The sequence below is a fragment of the Cryptomeria japonica genome, chromosome 10, assembly GCF_030272615.1.
Source record: "Cryptomeria japonica chromosome 10, Sugi_1.0, whole genome shotgun sequence".
NCBI classification, from domain to species: Eukaryota; Viridiplantae; Streptophyta; class Pinopsida; order Cupressales; family Cupressaceae; genus Cryptomeria; species Cryptomeria japonica.
The window spans coordinates 620,666,823-620,685,079 of NC_081414.1; positions in this window are offsets into that span (position 1 = coordinate 620,666,823).

Below are 18,257 nucleotides of genomic sequence, written 5' to 3' on the forward strand. Positions count from 1 at the left end.
CACTAAACCTTCCCCCCATGTCATCCAGTCATCGATATGACCTCCTTGACCATCTTGGGAAGACCCCTGCACATATCTTCATCTTAGAGCTCTTAAAGAAATCCCCTATCTACAAGGAGATTTTGGAACAAACCCTCCTCGAGTCACGTGTCCCCAACAACATTAATGCTACCAAATTCCAAGCCCTCATTAGAAACCTTGTTTCCCAGCAACACCTTGTTTTCACTTCCAATGATTCTCCCACTGACGATGATTATAATAAACCATTGCATATTAAAGCCCTTATCCAAAAACCCAAGGTTAAACGCATCTTGATACATGGTGGATCTGGACTCAACCTTTGTACATACAAGTTAATAAAGCAATTGGGGCTTTGTGAGGACCTGGATGACACGTCAGGAAAAATTACATTCAAATCCTATGATGATGCATAAAGGGTTTCCAAATGAATGATCACTTTGCCTCTTCAAGTGGGCCCTATTACAGTTGAGACCCCTTGCCAAGTTTTGGATCTTGATCTCCCCTATAAAATTATCCTCATCTGCCCGTGGATTCATTCCCTTCAAGCCGTTCCCTCCACTTACCACCAATACCTTAAATTTTCCTTCAATGGTAGAGAGATCACTATTAGAGGTGATCCACAACCTTTTTAGTATTGCAAGCTCTTAGAGGGAAAACATCCATAACATTGCCTCCTAAACAGACCCACTCCACCTCCTCCATTTGATGCATCTAAAGTTGCCTCCACCTCATCTCAAATAGAACCTAAGATTAAGATCGTAGACAATGGCTGTGGAGACTACAAACTTGAGGATGTATTATTAATAGTCAATCTCCCCCTGCCTCCTAAGTCATTTGACAAGCCCAAAGAAATAAAAAAAGATCAGAAACCCATTATACAATGTAAGGACACCACGTTCAAGAAATGGGGCCCACTTGATGAGGAGTGTCTTGAGAAAGATGTTTCTTCTTGGTTGTACCATGAAGATGATGAAGAACCAAAAAAGATTCCCAAGAAGATGTATCCAAAAGCATCAGCCATAGTGGATAAGATGGGTTATAAAGGACATGTCCTAGGGCTGAAAGAAAAAGGAATCAAAGCACTGATAAATCCCATCTTGTACAAGTATAACAAGGGCTTGGGTTACACTCTAGTACCTAAGATCACTATCATTGGTACCCCTTCAAGTCCATCCTTGGATGTCAAAGACTCTGATGAAGAGGAATTCCATGAAATGCCTTTTGAATATGAAAGTGATATCTTCTTTGACACCCATATCAACACCATCACCCTCGTAATCCCTTCCACTCCACATGAGCTACAAATTATCCACCCTGAGCTTATACACTAGGACCAACAAGACAAACCCGCTTTAGACATATGTGTCAATGATAATGCTCTCATGGCTCTCGTGACTATGTACAATTTAGAAGACTACAACAAATTTAATGAGATTCAATTACATGAGAATGTATACTTTGGTAGTCAGGTCAATGCCTTTAGTTACAAAATAGATAATAAAAAGAAAAATCATGATTCCTTAGGTGAAAACCTTCCTAAGGAACCTTTGGCTAAGGAAAAAAGTAAAATAATAGTCCATATCTGAAAGTGAAAACCTGGATCAGGCTCATGAAGATGAGGGACTTGACCTCCCTACCATTCTTCCTCCCCAACAAGATAGATCAACCTTACTGATAGAAGAAACGTGCATTGTCAATGTGGGCACTGAGGACACCCTAAAGAAGGTGCTCGTTTCTAAGTCCTTGTCAGATAAAGAGAAACAAAATTTTATTATTTTTCTCATAGAAACAAAGATCAACTTCGGCTGGTCATAGGTCTAGGCCTTGATCCTGACTTGGTAGTCCACAATCTTGTTGTCCGTTCAGATGCAAAGCCAGAGAAGCAGAAATTACGCAAGATGCATCTGCACATTGCACTCCTCATCAAAGTAGAGCTTCAAAAGATGTTGGATGCTGGATTCATAAAACCAATAGATTATCCTGAATGGGTATCAAATGTTGTACCTATCAACAAACCTACTGGGGGCATCCACATTTGCACAGATTTCTAAGAATTGAATAAATCCTACCCTAAGGATGACTTCCCACTCCCCAACATAGACATGATTGTAGATCTCATAGCGAGACATGAAATTCTATCATTTATGGATGGATTTTCTGGATACAATTAGATCATGATCATAGAGGAAGACCAACACAAAATAACATTCATAACACCATGGGGCACCTTTTGTTATCAAGTCATGCCTTTTGGTCTCAAGAAGGCTAGAGCCACATACCAACGAGCAATGACAACAATTTTCCATGATCTTTTGCACAAAATCATGGAGGATTACATGGACAATCTCCTAGGAAAATCCAAGACAAGACATGAGCACATCCCTATCCTAAGGCATATTTTAAGAGATTGGAAAAGTATAAACTACACCTAAATCCAAAGAAATGTGTCTTGGCATTACATCTGGAAAATAGTTAGGTTTCATTTTTTCCCGTGGAGGCATAGAGTTTGATCCTACAAAGGTGAAAGCTATCATGGAAATGCCTCCCCCGAAGACTCTTAGACAACTGTGTAACCTCCAAGGAGAGCTCCAATCCATTAGATGCTTCATCTCACAGCTCATAGAAAAATGCCACCCATTTTCACACTTGTTATGCAAGGATACCAAATTCAAATGGGATTGTCTGTGTCAAAAGGCTTTTGAGAAACTCAAAGAATTTCTTGCATCACCTATGCTTCTTATGCCTCCTATTCTAGGAAAGCCACTCCTTTTGTACATATTAGCTACTGCAGTGGCATTGGGGGCATTATTGGCATAGATAGATGATTAGGGAAAAGAGCATGCTATATACTACATCAGTCGCACATTAGTAGGGTATGAACTCAATTATACCCATATTGAAAGAGCATGCTTAGCAGTCATCTTCAACACACAAAAACTCTAGCACTACATGCTTAACAAGAAAACAAAATTGATTTCCAAGATCAACCCTCTCAAGTACCTCTTGTCAAAAGCTGCTCTCACTAGCAGAACTGCTAAATGGGTCATGTTACTAAGTGAGTTCAACATTGAATATGTAGATAGAAAACCAATCAAAGGACAAGTCATAGCAGACCATCTGGTTGATGCTCTGCTTCTAGGTGATCACCCTATCCTCACAAAATTCCCAGATGAGTTCATAATGACTGTCACTATGTCTTTTAGATGGCAATTATATTTTGATGGTTCTTGCACCCAGAATGGATCGACGACAGGCATATTGTTGATCACGCCCCAAGGAGATTGAATTCCTAAATCATACAAGATATCCTTTGCATGTACAAACAACATTGCAGAATATGAAGCACTAATAACTGGACTCCACCTGGCTATCCAACGGAAGATATTGGAATTACATGTCTATGGTGATTCCCAATTTGTCATTAAACAAGTCAATGATGAGTACGAAACAAAAGATGACAAATTTCTTCCTTATCAAAGTATGGTTGAGGACCTCAAGCAACACTTTACATCAATCAAGTTTGAGAAAATTCCACGCACAAATAATAAAGTTACAAATGCAATGGCCACTATTGGTTCCCTCCTTCAGATGCCAGCGCATAGTCATAAATGTGAGTTTTTGGTCAAGAAACTCTTCATACCAGCATATGATCTACTAGAGTCTAAAATAGTGTGCGTACTCATTGGTCATGAATCCCCTTGGTATCAAGAGACATTTGACTACCCAAGAGATAACACCATTCTTCCACACCTCACCAAAACCCAACAACAAACCTTTATCTGTCGTTGTGCTCATTACATTATCCTCATAGACACCCTATTCAGAAGGCATTTTGATGGTGCCCCCCTAAGGTATCTATACAAACAAGAGGATGAATGGGAACTACATGAAGTGTATGAAGGTATCTGTGGGGCACACTCAAGTGGTCTCACTTTGGCTAAAAATCTCTTGTGAATGGGATACTACTGGCCTACAATGGAAGAAGATGCATATAATTATGTGAAGAAATGTATCCCTTGTCAGAAGCATGGTGACAAGATTGACACCCCATCACAAGATCTGCAGCCTTTTATCACACCCTAGCCCCTCTCATAGTAGGGGCTTGATCTATTGGGAAATAAACCCTGCATCCTCCAATGGCCATAAATTCATCATCACCGCCACTAAATACTTCACTAAGTGGGTGGAGGCCATCCTTCTTACCTTCACCACTGGCAAACAGATCTCTAAATTCATTCTAAACTATTTGATCTGCCAATATGGAATCCCCAAGGTTATTATCATAGATAATGACCTTTCAAAAACCAGGATGTTAAAGAACTCTATCAGAAGTTTGATATCCAACACCACTTCTCCACCCCCTATTACTCGCAAGATAACGGTCAAGTTGAGGCTTCTAATAAAACCTTAATCAAAATCCTTAAAAAGATAGTCAATGAAGCTGGCCACGATTGGCACTTGCAACTCCATCCCGCTTTCTGGGCCTACCGTACTTCTATCTGCACACCTATAGGTGCCACCCCATACTCTCTAGTCTTTGATTTTGAAGCTATCCTACCCCTTGAGATCGAGATTCCCTCCCTAAGGGTATCCCTACAAAATATCCTCCCTGATGAGGAATATAGAGTCTCTAGGCTACAAGAGCTAGAATCATTGGATGAAAGGCATCTCAAAGCCTTGAATCATCTTTGGTTATATCAAAATCACCTATGCTTGAGCTACAACAAGAAGGCTAGAACTCAAGAATTTGAAGTTGGTGATCTTGTCCTTATGGAAAATCAAAAATATCTTCAAGAAAGAGAAAAGAAAGGCAAGTTCAAGCCTAATTCACTTAGACCTTATGTAATCACAACAAAGTATGGATCAGGGGCATATCAGTTGGCTACTCCCAAAGGAGATCCCTTGGATGATCCTATGAACATCATGCACCTGAAGAGATTTTATGCCTAGTCCTTAGAAGGTTTCCAATTATTACAAAAATCTAGAAAAATACAAAAAATAAGAAAAACGCGAAAAAAAGTAAAAAATCAATTCGTCCATCAGTGAAAACCACTTTGTGGTGCTATGGGCAAGTACCTTAGTCAAAAAATGTTTACAGGCGTTATGGTAAATAATCTGGATCTGTCGTCTATTAGGTTAGACTCTATCCCCCTCACCCACCCACCATATATCCATATTCGTCACTGCATAAGCCTTCTACCATGGCACCCATTACCCCACTTGTTTTTCAAACTGTCCCCTAATCCACTAAGCCACACTCCACAGAATGACCACCCATATGATGATGAGTCTTTGCCTAAATCATGAATAAGGATCAACCCATTAAACTGATCTTTCATCCCATTAAACCAAGCTTCCATTCCCAGTCTTGAGCTTAAACTTTGTCTTGACTTGTGTGTCATTCAAACACCTATCGACATGCACTCCATCAAGTCTTAGTAGTCAAGTGTCATATCTACATACATATGTCCATCCCATCTACTCTATTGCTCGCTCACATCTATCAATCACTTCTTCCCATCGGGATGCATCCTTCCCCTATCCAGCAGTATATCCACAAATCCTAAGTCCTACTCTTGGCAAGAGATGTCAGTTGGCCTTGTGCATTTTGTTTGCATGATCTGATGTGTTTGTTTTGATTTGCATCACCTTTTCCTATGGTTGTCCTTACCCATGGCTACCAGGATCAATCTATATCTTGGTGTGTTGGGGAAAGGGGCATACTGGGGCATGTTTTTTTGTGGTATGGCATGTTTGAAGGTTTTCCTTGTACGAACCGACAACCCTGCATTAGTGTTTATCAACACTTGCATGATTGTGTACAAGACATGCCTATTTTTATAAGAGTCAGTCCATGCCTTGGGTTTTTTATGACATCCTGGTTCCTATAATCAATGGCATAGATTACACTTGGCAATATCAAACAAGGTTGGCTCTCCACATTTTGTGCACAACAAACCTCCCTATCCATCTCATATCATCGCATTTTATCTAATCATCTCCCCCTTTCACATTTTGGAGACCTCGATTTATTCCCCCTCCATATTCTTATATTCTACCTAAGGTCATTGTATTATGATTGATATATTCTCAAAAAAATTCCGCATTATCCACATAAGTGCATTATTCATTTCTATTTGGTCCATTAATCTTTTGTGTGTTGCATTAGTCATTTAGTTTGCATGTCAAATTTTGTTGCATTACTCATTTGTAGTGTTGCACATCATTTAGTTTCCATTTCAAATTTTGTTGGATTATTAATCTCATGATAAATTTTGGGTTACATTATTCATTTTTAACTTTTTATGGTGCATCCATCACATAGTTTGCATCTCAAATTTTTTTGTGTTACTCATTTGTAGTGTTGCACAACATTTAGTTTGCATTTCAAATTTTGTTGGATTATTCATCTCATGATAAATTTTGGGTTACATTATTTATTTTTTGTTTTATCCGATGTATCCATCACATAGTTTGCATTTCAAATTTTGTTGCACTATTCATTCTTATTTCGGGTATCCATTATAGTCAATATATTCATTATAGATTAATCTTTAATTATGCATTCTCAAATATCAAGTCCATTAGGCATCATAAGTCTTAAAAATCATCACAAAATCCAAAAATAACATATTATGCATCATATAACAAAACATATCCGCATCACAAAATCCAAAAACATATACATCCACATATCTCATATAAGTCGTGCATCCATCAAAGGCGTCAGTAACATATCATAAATGCATATGCATATATAAGAATCCATCCTACATCACAAATAGGTCAGCACAACACATGCATAAGCATCATCAATACATTACATCATAAAACAATACAATGCCCATCACAATGTCCATAATAAAGTACATGAATATATAAGTGTCGCCAAAAATCATATATCATATAAATGTCTCTCCAAAATGAATATAACAATCATAGTACAATGGCTGCCCTGAAGGGTCAAAATATAACATCACATGGAGACTAGCTCTCCCCTCTTGTCTCTACAGCCACCTCCTCATCCCCTCCTCCTCCTTTGGATGGCTCTATCCCCTTGTCCTCGGCGGCCTCATACCTACCTATCCCCTAGTCTGTTGGCTATGGGTCCTGTATGTGAGATCATACACTCTCTGTGAAAGATGCTACCCTCTTCTCTGCTAGGACCACTCCATGGTATAATCCTTTGTAGTATGATGCCTCTCACCCTGCCCTCTCTTCCCTCTCCTGTTGCTACATCATCTTTGAATACATCTTCCCTAACCCTATGAGGACTAACATCTATCATGCTAAGTTCCTCTCTCCCCACAGACGAGTCACATCTGCCTCTTCCCTCTATACTCTGACCCACAGACTCTCCAACTCCTCATCCTACTGTTGTAGTGTACTCTGTAGCTCCCCAATGGTCGTCCCTATCCTTGCCTCCTCTAACATCCTCTCTGCCTCCTCTCCCTCCTGATACAGATCCTCTACCTCTGTCTAAGCCATCTGTAGTCTCTCTATCAAATAATCGATCTCTCTCTATAACCGCCCCACCTCCACCTACAGACTGTCCCCCTCACCCTCTCCACCTCCAGCACATCCTCTAGCGAGTGTACACTCACCTTGGCGACATCCATCTCTAGCATAGTCCTATCAAAATATCTTTGTACCACCCTATCACCACCCTCCATCCCAGTGTGTCATGCCTATACCTTGGGGTATCCATGGCTATTGCCTCATCTCCTCCCCCTCCCCCTTGCCCTCCCCTACCACTTGGCCTATCACTGTCGCTGCCACCTGTGCCTATGCTAGAAGGGCTGCCTATGACCCTCTCCCTCGTACTACTCCTCTCCTCTACCTCATGACACTCCTACCTCCTCATGCCATAGCCCTATCCTTTGGAGCATCCTCCTCCCCTCCAACTATCTCATTGATGACCGACTGCACCTCATTATTCTCTACCACCCCAGAATAGTTAGTTGCAATAGTAGGTGTTCCTCCCATCAGCTCTTGCATCCTCCTGTGGTACCTGGATCCTCCCCCGCACCCCTCTGCTCATCCCAGACTAGGTAGGCTACTTTCTGAAAACTGGTCCTCCCCTCCAACGGACTCACAGTCTGCCTCCACAAGCCTACCTCTCGTGTAATCTGTGGGTATACAGTATATCGCCCACTATGTTCTATATCTCCCCAAAATGCCAAGCCACCCTATATGGTGCATATTACTCCATAGCATATGTAGATATTCCAAAAAGCCACATCTCCACACCTACCCAATGCAGCTACTAGTCTCCCCTCCACCGCTCCCTATCCAAAAATAGCCGCCATGTAAACTGCATCAGCACGTAAAAAATGCAGTGCCAAAACAATATTTCTCCTATCGGGATATAGTGCAATAATCCTCTGTATTTATCTATGTAGGGTTGTTGTTTTCGCCTATCCTATACCCTGAGTGGACGAGTAACTGCAATGTGCTTACATGCCCATATATGAAGTAAGGTCACCCCTGCTGATAGACTCGCATAACCTCTATACACAAGTAGACGCATGTTGTGATGTAGTTGTGTGAGCATCATTGCTTCCCAGACATACTCTGCACAATCGTGTACCATATAGTACATGTACCTACTCCACCTAATGGGAAATCCATGCCCTCCTAGGTCAGGCCTCACCTATCCACTAAGAAATCCATAGAACATGAGCACCAAACAAGGAATATGTCGGATCTCCATCGCTCTCCCCAAATGCATCTGTGTCTTGTCCATCATAGGGAGCACATCCCACTTGCGAACCTCCCATAGATAAAAGTTTGTTCCATCTAGCCTGTACTCAGGAATCACACCATGAATGGGGATCTTCAAGATCCTCTATACATCCAATAATGTCATAGTAGCCTCTCCTGTGGGTAGATGGAAGGTACAGGTCCTGCTATCCTACCTCTCCACTAGTACAGTCATCATGGCATTATGTGCTTTGATCCTCAGCCATCGACCGACAAAATCCAATCCTATGGCACTTAGAATCTCCAACTCATCTATGGATAACTACTTGTACAGGCACATTGTCATCGACCAATGCTCTCTTGATGCCACCGATCCTAAATCCACCTACATTCAAGAAAACCACTTCATTAACCCTTCTCATTCTTCCTAAATCTATCCCATCCTATTCCTGAAGCATCCTAAGCCAACTTCTACACCTTCCCCCCCTAATTCCTCATTATATACCTTTCCTAGTGCTTGTGTTGATTCATCCAATGCATGCACCAAAACTATGGTGCTCGCGTCATGCCACAGCCGGACGCGCTAAAATCTCAGACCTGGGTCCTAACCTCGATCAACGTAGGCCCTCACGCCACATGCCACTTTTCCCCACCACTAGATCTAAACCCTAACCTAGACTAGTGCGGGCACTCATGCAATGCACATATGCCCACCCCAAGCCCCCCTCTGACCTCTAATCCCTGCATGCGCTGGTGCTATTCGCCAACTCTCGCACTAACCTAGGGGCACACGCGCTGAAATGGCGATCAGTGCGTCCGCCCTGCTAAACTTGTAGCCTAATTATAGCATCCAAATTCTACCCTAAATCTATCAAATCACAAAGTGGGCCTATGGTACGTACCGATGGCCTATAGTGGGTTTGTCTCTCATGCCGACATACTCTCTCTGTGTGATGCTCATGTGTGGGAATGTGGTCCATCTCTCCTTCTTCTTTCTAGGCTTTGATTTGCTCCAATAGTTGTGTGACAATGACCCTTCATTGGGCCCTGTGTGACTTATATGGGCCCCCCTCATGGGCCTGCTCCTTTGTCTCTCCCCTTCTTCTATTGCGCATCTGTCCATTATTCTTTTATTTCACATTTGTTCATTATTTTCTCTTTATTTATTTCTTCTTTTCGAGAATTTTCTGCAATTTTTTTTCAAAAATTTCAAAAAATTCTCACGGGGGGCATACACCACCTGTGCTTTACGTTAGGGCGTCCTCTTTCTTCTATCTTTTACCCATCCCCAATTTTTTCCACTACGTAAAAGAGGGACAAAATGTAGACACTTAAATTAATTATTTAATTTAATTGTGTTAACCTTTATTCTTCTCAATATTAGTTAAATTTAATGTAATTAATATTGTCACTATAGTCCAGTGATTGATTTATTTAATAAATCAATTCTCCCTTCTTCCTCTAAAGTTCTCAAAAAATAATTCTTCTTAATCCCCCTTTTAATTAATTAATTAATTTAGGTGATTCCTACAAATCACCTTGTCCTAATGCATCATTAGTCTAATTAATTCTTCTAGAAACTCCATTAATCTTGCTTAGCATTATTCTTCAATTTTTAATTCCCCCCACTCATTCTCTCTCCTAGTCAAATCCTCCTACAAATCCCGCTTGCTCCTAATTGTCACCCAATTCTTCTAAATAATCCCCCTAATCCCTTGCTAGTACCTAATCCCCATGATTAGGTAAAAAAGTCAACTATAGCCATTTATGGCTAAATCCTCTTTGTCCCTCTCTCACCTTCCACCTTAAATGCCCCCTTTTGGGTGAATCCCATGCTTCTCACCTTCCCAAGGAATCTTGAAATTCCTTTTCCCTTTTCCAATCCCCATGCACACAATATCTTGAGAATTTTTAATTCCATGTGTATCTCCCAAGGAATTTTTAATTCCTTTTATTCCTCCTATGCGCATTGGGAACTCTTCCCTATGTACCTTGAGGAGGGTGGAGACAAAAAATATCTTTATGGAAAATATCTTGGTGTCCACCCCCCTTGTCATGTCATTGTCCATTGATCCATGTGATCTCTTCTTTTCAATCTTAGCCCTCTATTGTTCTTCAATCTTGACTGTCCATTTTCCTCCATCCAATTCTATAAATTGGGGTCTCCATCCCCTCATTTGATATCTCCAATTCAAGTAATCTTATGTTGCTAGTTTGAATCTATCAAGAGTATCCACATCATAACCTTATTTGCATCTACAATCCACCTTTTAACACTTATCCCTCATCCACATCCATCCATTGTTGTGCAATTTGGAGAGCCACCCACATCCCAGTATTGGACTAATCCAAACAAGTCAAGTAGGGGCACATTCTTGGATTCAACTAGAGTCCAAATTGAAGGAACAAGAGAGACTCCTCTCTTGCAAGGTATATTTGTGTTAGTTTTTAATGCATTTTATTGGGTTTTTCATGTCATTTGGATTTGAACCAACCTGCTAACCTTGCTTGGCATTTCCCTTGCTTCACTTGGTTTAGTAAGATAAAAGTCTTAGATTTGTGAAGGAGATGTGTGGTGTTGATGAAATGTACTATTTGATTGAATGGATAGAATAAGGAAAGATGTATCTCCTTACCCTATTGAATTTAAAAGAAAGTGCTTGTTCAATGAACTCTAGTAGGAAAGATTGAAAATGGATTGAATGAAGCCATAATCTATTTCTTATGACAACCTCCCTCAGAATGATAAATATTTAGTTTAAGAAAAATAATAGATAAGGGCTGATGTAAATGGGTTTGAATGGAAAAATGTAAGTATGTACCTGAATTTGTGTGATATTTAGTGGAAGTGGATATAAAGTAGACGTAGATGATGCTATGATACCTAGTCTCATGCTTAAATAAACAAACTAATTGGTTAATGGTGTATTAAGGAATGATCATAGGTGATAAGAATAGGAGTAATCAAAGTTTTATATTAAATTTTGTTAGAGATAAAGTAATGAGATCTATTTATTATGAGTAATTTTCTTTTATAAGTATATGATTGACTAAATTGTTTAATGACATCATGTATAAAACTCTAATCATCTGCATGCTATTTAATGAGCATTGATCTAGAAATGGTGTATGTATGTTATAGTAAATCATCAAGTGATTAATTGAAGTTCTAACATTTTTTTCTATTATAACTTGGTAAATGTGATTATTTTATAGGTAGGATATCTTGAAAATTAATCATGTATGAGTGTATTCCTTGTGTGTATGGAGCACTTTATTTCCTCGTTGCATTAGTTATCTTTCATGAAGAATATCTGCCTAGACTTTTGTAAAAGATTGTATTGCATTAAAATGGATATTGATAAATAAAATTATGGATTTAAATATCTGGCATGCACTCTCTAACACATTCAGGGTGTTGTGTAGCAGTTACTCCCTTCAATGTGACTAATATTGGTCACTTCGTGATGTAGTTTTGGATAAGTTGGTTATTTTATCTCAAGTTATTTTTTTATCTGTGTGAAGTATCATTGGAGTTAATTTGATTTCCGGATTTATTTACCCTAGGATTGACCACTAATTTCTTCTTTCGTTTAATTTGATCTTTGTGGTGGCACTTGTCACATTTTATTTCTTGGTTGATTTTGATAGTTCTGATACTAAATGTAAGTATAGATCCAATAGCCAACAAGATGAGAGGGGGGGGGGTGAATCATACAAACTTAATCTTCTATAAAAACATCAGATTCAACCTCGGTAACATATACTTCAATAATATAACCAAAACTGTTAAACATGCAAACTCAAAAGCATATAAACATCATAAACCTTATAGCACTAGATTTAACGTGGAAACCCAAATAGGGAGAAACCACTGTGGGATTTTGGACCCACTAAGAAATATACTCTTCTAGAGTATGCTCGGTTAAAAGCAAATCCTGTTAAAGATTATAAACACATTGCTAGATGTGACCCGGTTAAGGGATTTCCCTCAGATCTGTTAAGATCTTCACCTTGTTAGAAGTGACCTTGTTAAAGGATTTCAAACACTTAATCAAAATGTCACCTTGCTAGAGGGTTTTACAAATACGACTATTAAGTCCACTCGGTTAAGAGATTTTTTGTCACTTTCACAAAATAACAGTAATAAAAATCTATCTACAACTTCACATCTAAAATGCTAAAGCAGATTCTTATTTGGTCAATACAATCTAGACATAGAACTAATCTTGTCCATCTGCTAGGCTTCTATACTCTGTTATTCAAACAGATCTTCAAGCTTATGTGCTTGGTAATCACTATGTAGCATCCCTGTACATACACTTGCCTGCATACATTGTTTATCAACAGTTCCATATTTATAAACAATTAGCTAACCGCTTAATCTCCTTGATCACATTTCCCATGATCAATCATAGCCATCAGATCTTCAATCTTGTCCAAGTTCAATGCATCTTTCGATTTGAAAATGTTTTACCCCACCTAGGAACTTGCATATATTTCTTGGAACTTGTGCTAGGGTATTGTGGTTCAATTTGTGCTGTAGATCTTCATGTCAAATTTCCATTACCTTAGATTCATTAACAAACATCATGCACGACATACCAATCATTTAATCGGTTGCAGCTCGTTAGCTTCCTTCATTAAATATCGCATGTAACCATTTAATGCATTCTGTTATAGCTTGGTTACAACTCGGTTATAACTCGGTAAATACTAAACTTCACTCTGTAGACATTTCGCCTTCATTAACTGATAGCGATAACCTTAGGGTTTACCGACTAGGTTCCTTGGGGTTTACTGACTAGGTTCCTTGGGGTTTACCGACTAGGTTCTTTGCTTGGTAACATAGTATATTATTAACCTTTCAATTTACAACATATGTATGATTTTAAAACAATATAAACATCATGATCTCATCATTGTCTGACTCGGTAATAGTTGCCCATTGAATACCTTATTCATCCTCTTATTCATCATAATCTTTCCTGCGTCTTTTACCGACAACTTTATATTCTTCAAATCATACTTCTCAAGATATGGCAACATCATACTGAATTAGAAAATCAATTTCTTGACATCAATGACAAAATAATAATATCAAGACAGTAAACATCCTTAATCAGTTATATCCATAATCATCAAGAACCTTCTCAATATCCTTATTGAAATGCCAACAATCTTTCATTGTTTGTTATAATGCTATATTGCCAACAATCTCCCCATTTTATTGATGGCAAAACCAATTGATTTGACCTTACAAGATTTGGATCGATGTGATTTTGAAATACTGAAATGCTCTCCCCCATACATTAGACTTCTCCTCTTTTCTTCAGTCTTCTTTCCAATCTTTAGTCTTCTCAGTTTTCTTCCCCTTAAATTGGTCTTCTCCCCCTTTGACAACAATGCCAAAAAGTAAAGAACTAAAACATAATTTCTTCCTGTATGAAGTGATTTCCTGCTGTTGTGTATCAATTGAGACTCGGTCAGAGCATTTTGTCTTTAATTCCTGTTCCCTGTGATATTTCTTGTAATATTTCTTGGACACCTTTAGAAAACATCCTAAAGTGTGTAATGCAACATCAACTCCTAAAAGATATTCGATAGAGTCATCAGATTGATGCTTTCACCAAACTCGGTCAGTGAGTAGAAGATAGGGGTAGGACCCCTAACTTACTTCTGAGATATTCAAAAGTGTCCCTTGGTAGTGGCTTGGTGAAGATATCTGCTATTTATTCCTTTGTGCTAACATACTCCAACACCACTTTCTTCTCTTGAGCTTCTTCTCTAAGATAATGACATTTGATAGAGATGTGCTTTGTCTTAGAGTGCATAACAAGATTTTTTGAAATATTAATGGCACTAGTATTGTCACAGAATATAGTTACTAGCTTGGTAACTTTCTCATTTATACCTTCCAATAGTTGTTTGATCCATGCAATGTTAGTACAATTCAATGCTACAGCAATGTATTCAGCTTCTGCTGTTGATTGTGAAGCACATCCTTGTTTCTTGCTAAGCCAACTCACTAGTCTTTTTCCTAAAAAGAAAGCTCCTCCACTTGTACTTTTTTTGTCATCAATGTTGCCTGCCCAATCAGCATCAGTATAAACTTTTAAATCAAAATCATTTCCTTTTTGATATACTAAGCCATAATCCTCAGTGCCTTTCAAGTATCTAAAAATTCTTTTGATTGTTGTCATTGTGTGTATTCCTTAGGATTTGTAGAGAATCTTGCAACTATACCTACTGCATGTGCTATGTCTGGTCTGCTGTGAACAACATACTATAGTTTTCCAATCATGGATCAATAAAGTGTCTCATCAACAGATGCAGATTCATCATTCTTTGATAATTTATAGTTGGTAGTCATAGGAGTACTTACTGGTTTTGAATCCTCCATTCCAAATTTCTTCAAGATTTCCTTTATGTACTTGGATTGAGTAATGAAAATCTCATTTTTCATTTGCAGTATCTGTAAACCTATAAAATACTTTATCTCACCAATTAAGGACATCTCAAATTCTTTGCTCATTTAATTTCCAAAGTTCTTGCATAAAGAGTCATTTTCACAAAATATAATATCATCAACAAATATGGCTGAGATCAGTATTCCATTTTCATCATTCTTCATGTACATATTGTTGTTCTCACTTGTCCTTATAAAACCAATCTTAATCAAATAAGAGTGCAATCATTCATACCATGCTCTAGGTGCTTGTTTCAGACCATATAAAGCTTTGTTCAATTTACATACTTGATATTTATTATCGTCTTCAACAAATCCTTCAGGTTGTTCAATAAAAAATTTTCTTCTAATATTCCATTCAGAAATGCAGATTTGACATCCATTTGATATACTTTGAAGTTTTTGAAAGTAGCATAGGCCAACAATGTTCTTACTCCTTCAAGTGTAGCAACAGGTACAAAAGTTTCACCATAATCAATTCCTTCTTCTTGAGCATAACCTTTGCAAACTAGTCTTGCTTTGTTTCAAATGACCTCTCCTTTTTCATTCAGCTTGTTTCTAAAAATCCACTTTGTACCGATTACATTTTTGTCCTTCGGTCTTGGGATTAGTGTCCATGTGTCATTCTTCTTGATTTGATCAATCTCTTCTGTCATAGCATTTATCCAATCTTCACTGTTAAATGCCTCTTTCACTATTCTCGGTTTAAATTCAGATATCAGACATGTGTTATGTCTGAGTTTGTTCCTTGTCATCACTAGATCATCCTTATCTCCTATAATCTAACTTGGTGCATGATGTCTTTTGACATACTTGGCTAATATAGGTTGGGTAGACTCTATATGATCTTCTTCATCACTTGGTAACTGGATATTCTCTTCATTTTCTTCAATAGTCTTCTCAGTAAGACTTCTCAGTTGAACATAGACAAATTCATCATAGTCTTCTGGTTCCTTGGAATTTCCTTCATCATTTCTTTTTGCAAATTCATCAATTTTCACATTTGCACTTTCTACTATTTTGTTAGATGATTTGATCAGACATTTAAATGCTTTTCTTCTAGAAGAATAACCTAGAAATGTTCCTTCTTCACTTTTCTAATCAAACTTGCCATTTCTATCATCTTTGTGAACATAGCATCTACTTCCAAAGATTTTAAAATAACTTACATTAGGTTTCTTATCATACCATATTTCATATGGTATCTTCAAAGTACCTTTCTTCAATTGTACTCTGTTCAAGGTATAAATTGTTGTGCTTATTGCTTCTCTCCAAAATGTTTGTGGCACCTTCTTTTCAATCATCAGTGTTCTAGCACAATCCACAATAGATCTGTTTCTTCTCTCAGCTATTCCATTCTACTGTGGAGTTATCGGTGCAGAGACTTGTCTTTTAATACCAAGATCATTGCAGAATAAGTTGAATTCATCAGATGTGAACTCTCCTCCTCTATCTAATCTAAGACATTTTAGTTGTCTTCCTGTTTCATTTTCAACTATTGCCTTGTACCATTTAAACATTTGAAAAGCTTCTGATTTTTCTTTTAAAAACATTACTGGCATCATCCTTGAATAGTCATCCACAAATAATATGAAATATTTATCACCATAATAACTTTGAACTTTCATAGGACCACAAAGATCAGTGTGCACTATATCAAAAATTCCCTTACAAGTGTAAGACTTACTTGTAAAGCTTGATCTTGTCATCTTACCCATCTGGCATCCTCGACACATAGCATTCTTAGGTTTTTCAAGACTTGGTAGACCTCTTACTCGATGCTTCTAACTTATTTTGATCAGATTATCAAAATTTACATGACAAAACCTTTTATGCCATAACCAAGTATCATCTATCTTTGCATACAAACACTTATTACGAGTTGAGTCAAGGTGAAATGTGTTACCTTTGTTTGTGTCCTGGTAGCAGCTAACTTTCCATTTTTGTCATGAAATTTGACTATTCCTTTCTAAAATTCTATTCGGTAACCTGCTTTGTTTATCTATGCTACACTCAACAAATTGTATTTCAAACCTTCAACCCAATTAACATCATTGCACCTTGCATTGTCAAGAAGTGTTATAGATCCTTTACCTTTCACCGAACATGGTGCATCATTACCAAATCTAACATAGCCTCTATCATAATCTTCTAATATAACAAACTTGTGTTTATCTCCTGTCATATGATGTGAGCATCCACTATCTATGATCCAAGAATCATTATTGTTTATGTGAGATATTAGGGCTTTTTCTTCATACCTTTCTTCATCTGATCCATCTTTGATAGCCACATTAACTACTTCCTCTATATCAGTATCATCTGATTTATCATCATCAGATTCCTCATCAACTATTAAGCATGTCTTTCTATCTCTTCTTCTAAAATCTGGATGTCCTCTGTAATGATTATCTTTCTATCTGTCATCTCGGTAATCTCTCCTTTCAGTAGAATCTTTGTCAGGACAGTTAGAAGCCATATGTCCTATCTTATCACAATTGAAACATTTCAAAGGTAGTTTTCCTTTATACTTACCTTTGCCTCTCGGTAACCTTTTGGCTAATAGTGCTTCAAACTCTTCTTGCATTCTGATTTCCTCATACAGTTTGTGTACTTCTTCCATGTTCTTACAAAATCTTTCACTTGCTCCACTGTGATCTCCTTCAGAGTACTTATACTTTCTTTCATTGAAATCATTAGATTCATCAAGATGAAAAGAACTAAATGCAGATTCAACTTTATTTACCAAAGATCCACTGTTATCAAAGTTACTTAACTCAAATGCATGTAGCTTACCAATAGTAGCATCTAAAGAAACTTGCATATTAGGTATAGACCTTAATTCATTGATTACAGAGACTCAGATTGCATAAGTCGGTAGAAGGGTTCTTTAAAACTTACTTGTTATATCATTTTCTTCAATAGTTCCACCTGCTCCTTTGATTTGATTGAGAATCTCCTTTAGTCTTGTACTATATTGGGTTATGTTCTCACCTTCATTCATCCTCATAGATTCAAGTTTTCCTCTTAGACTATCTACTTTTTCTCTTTGAACATGTTCATC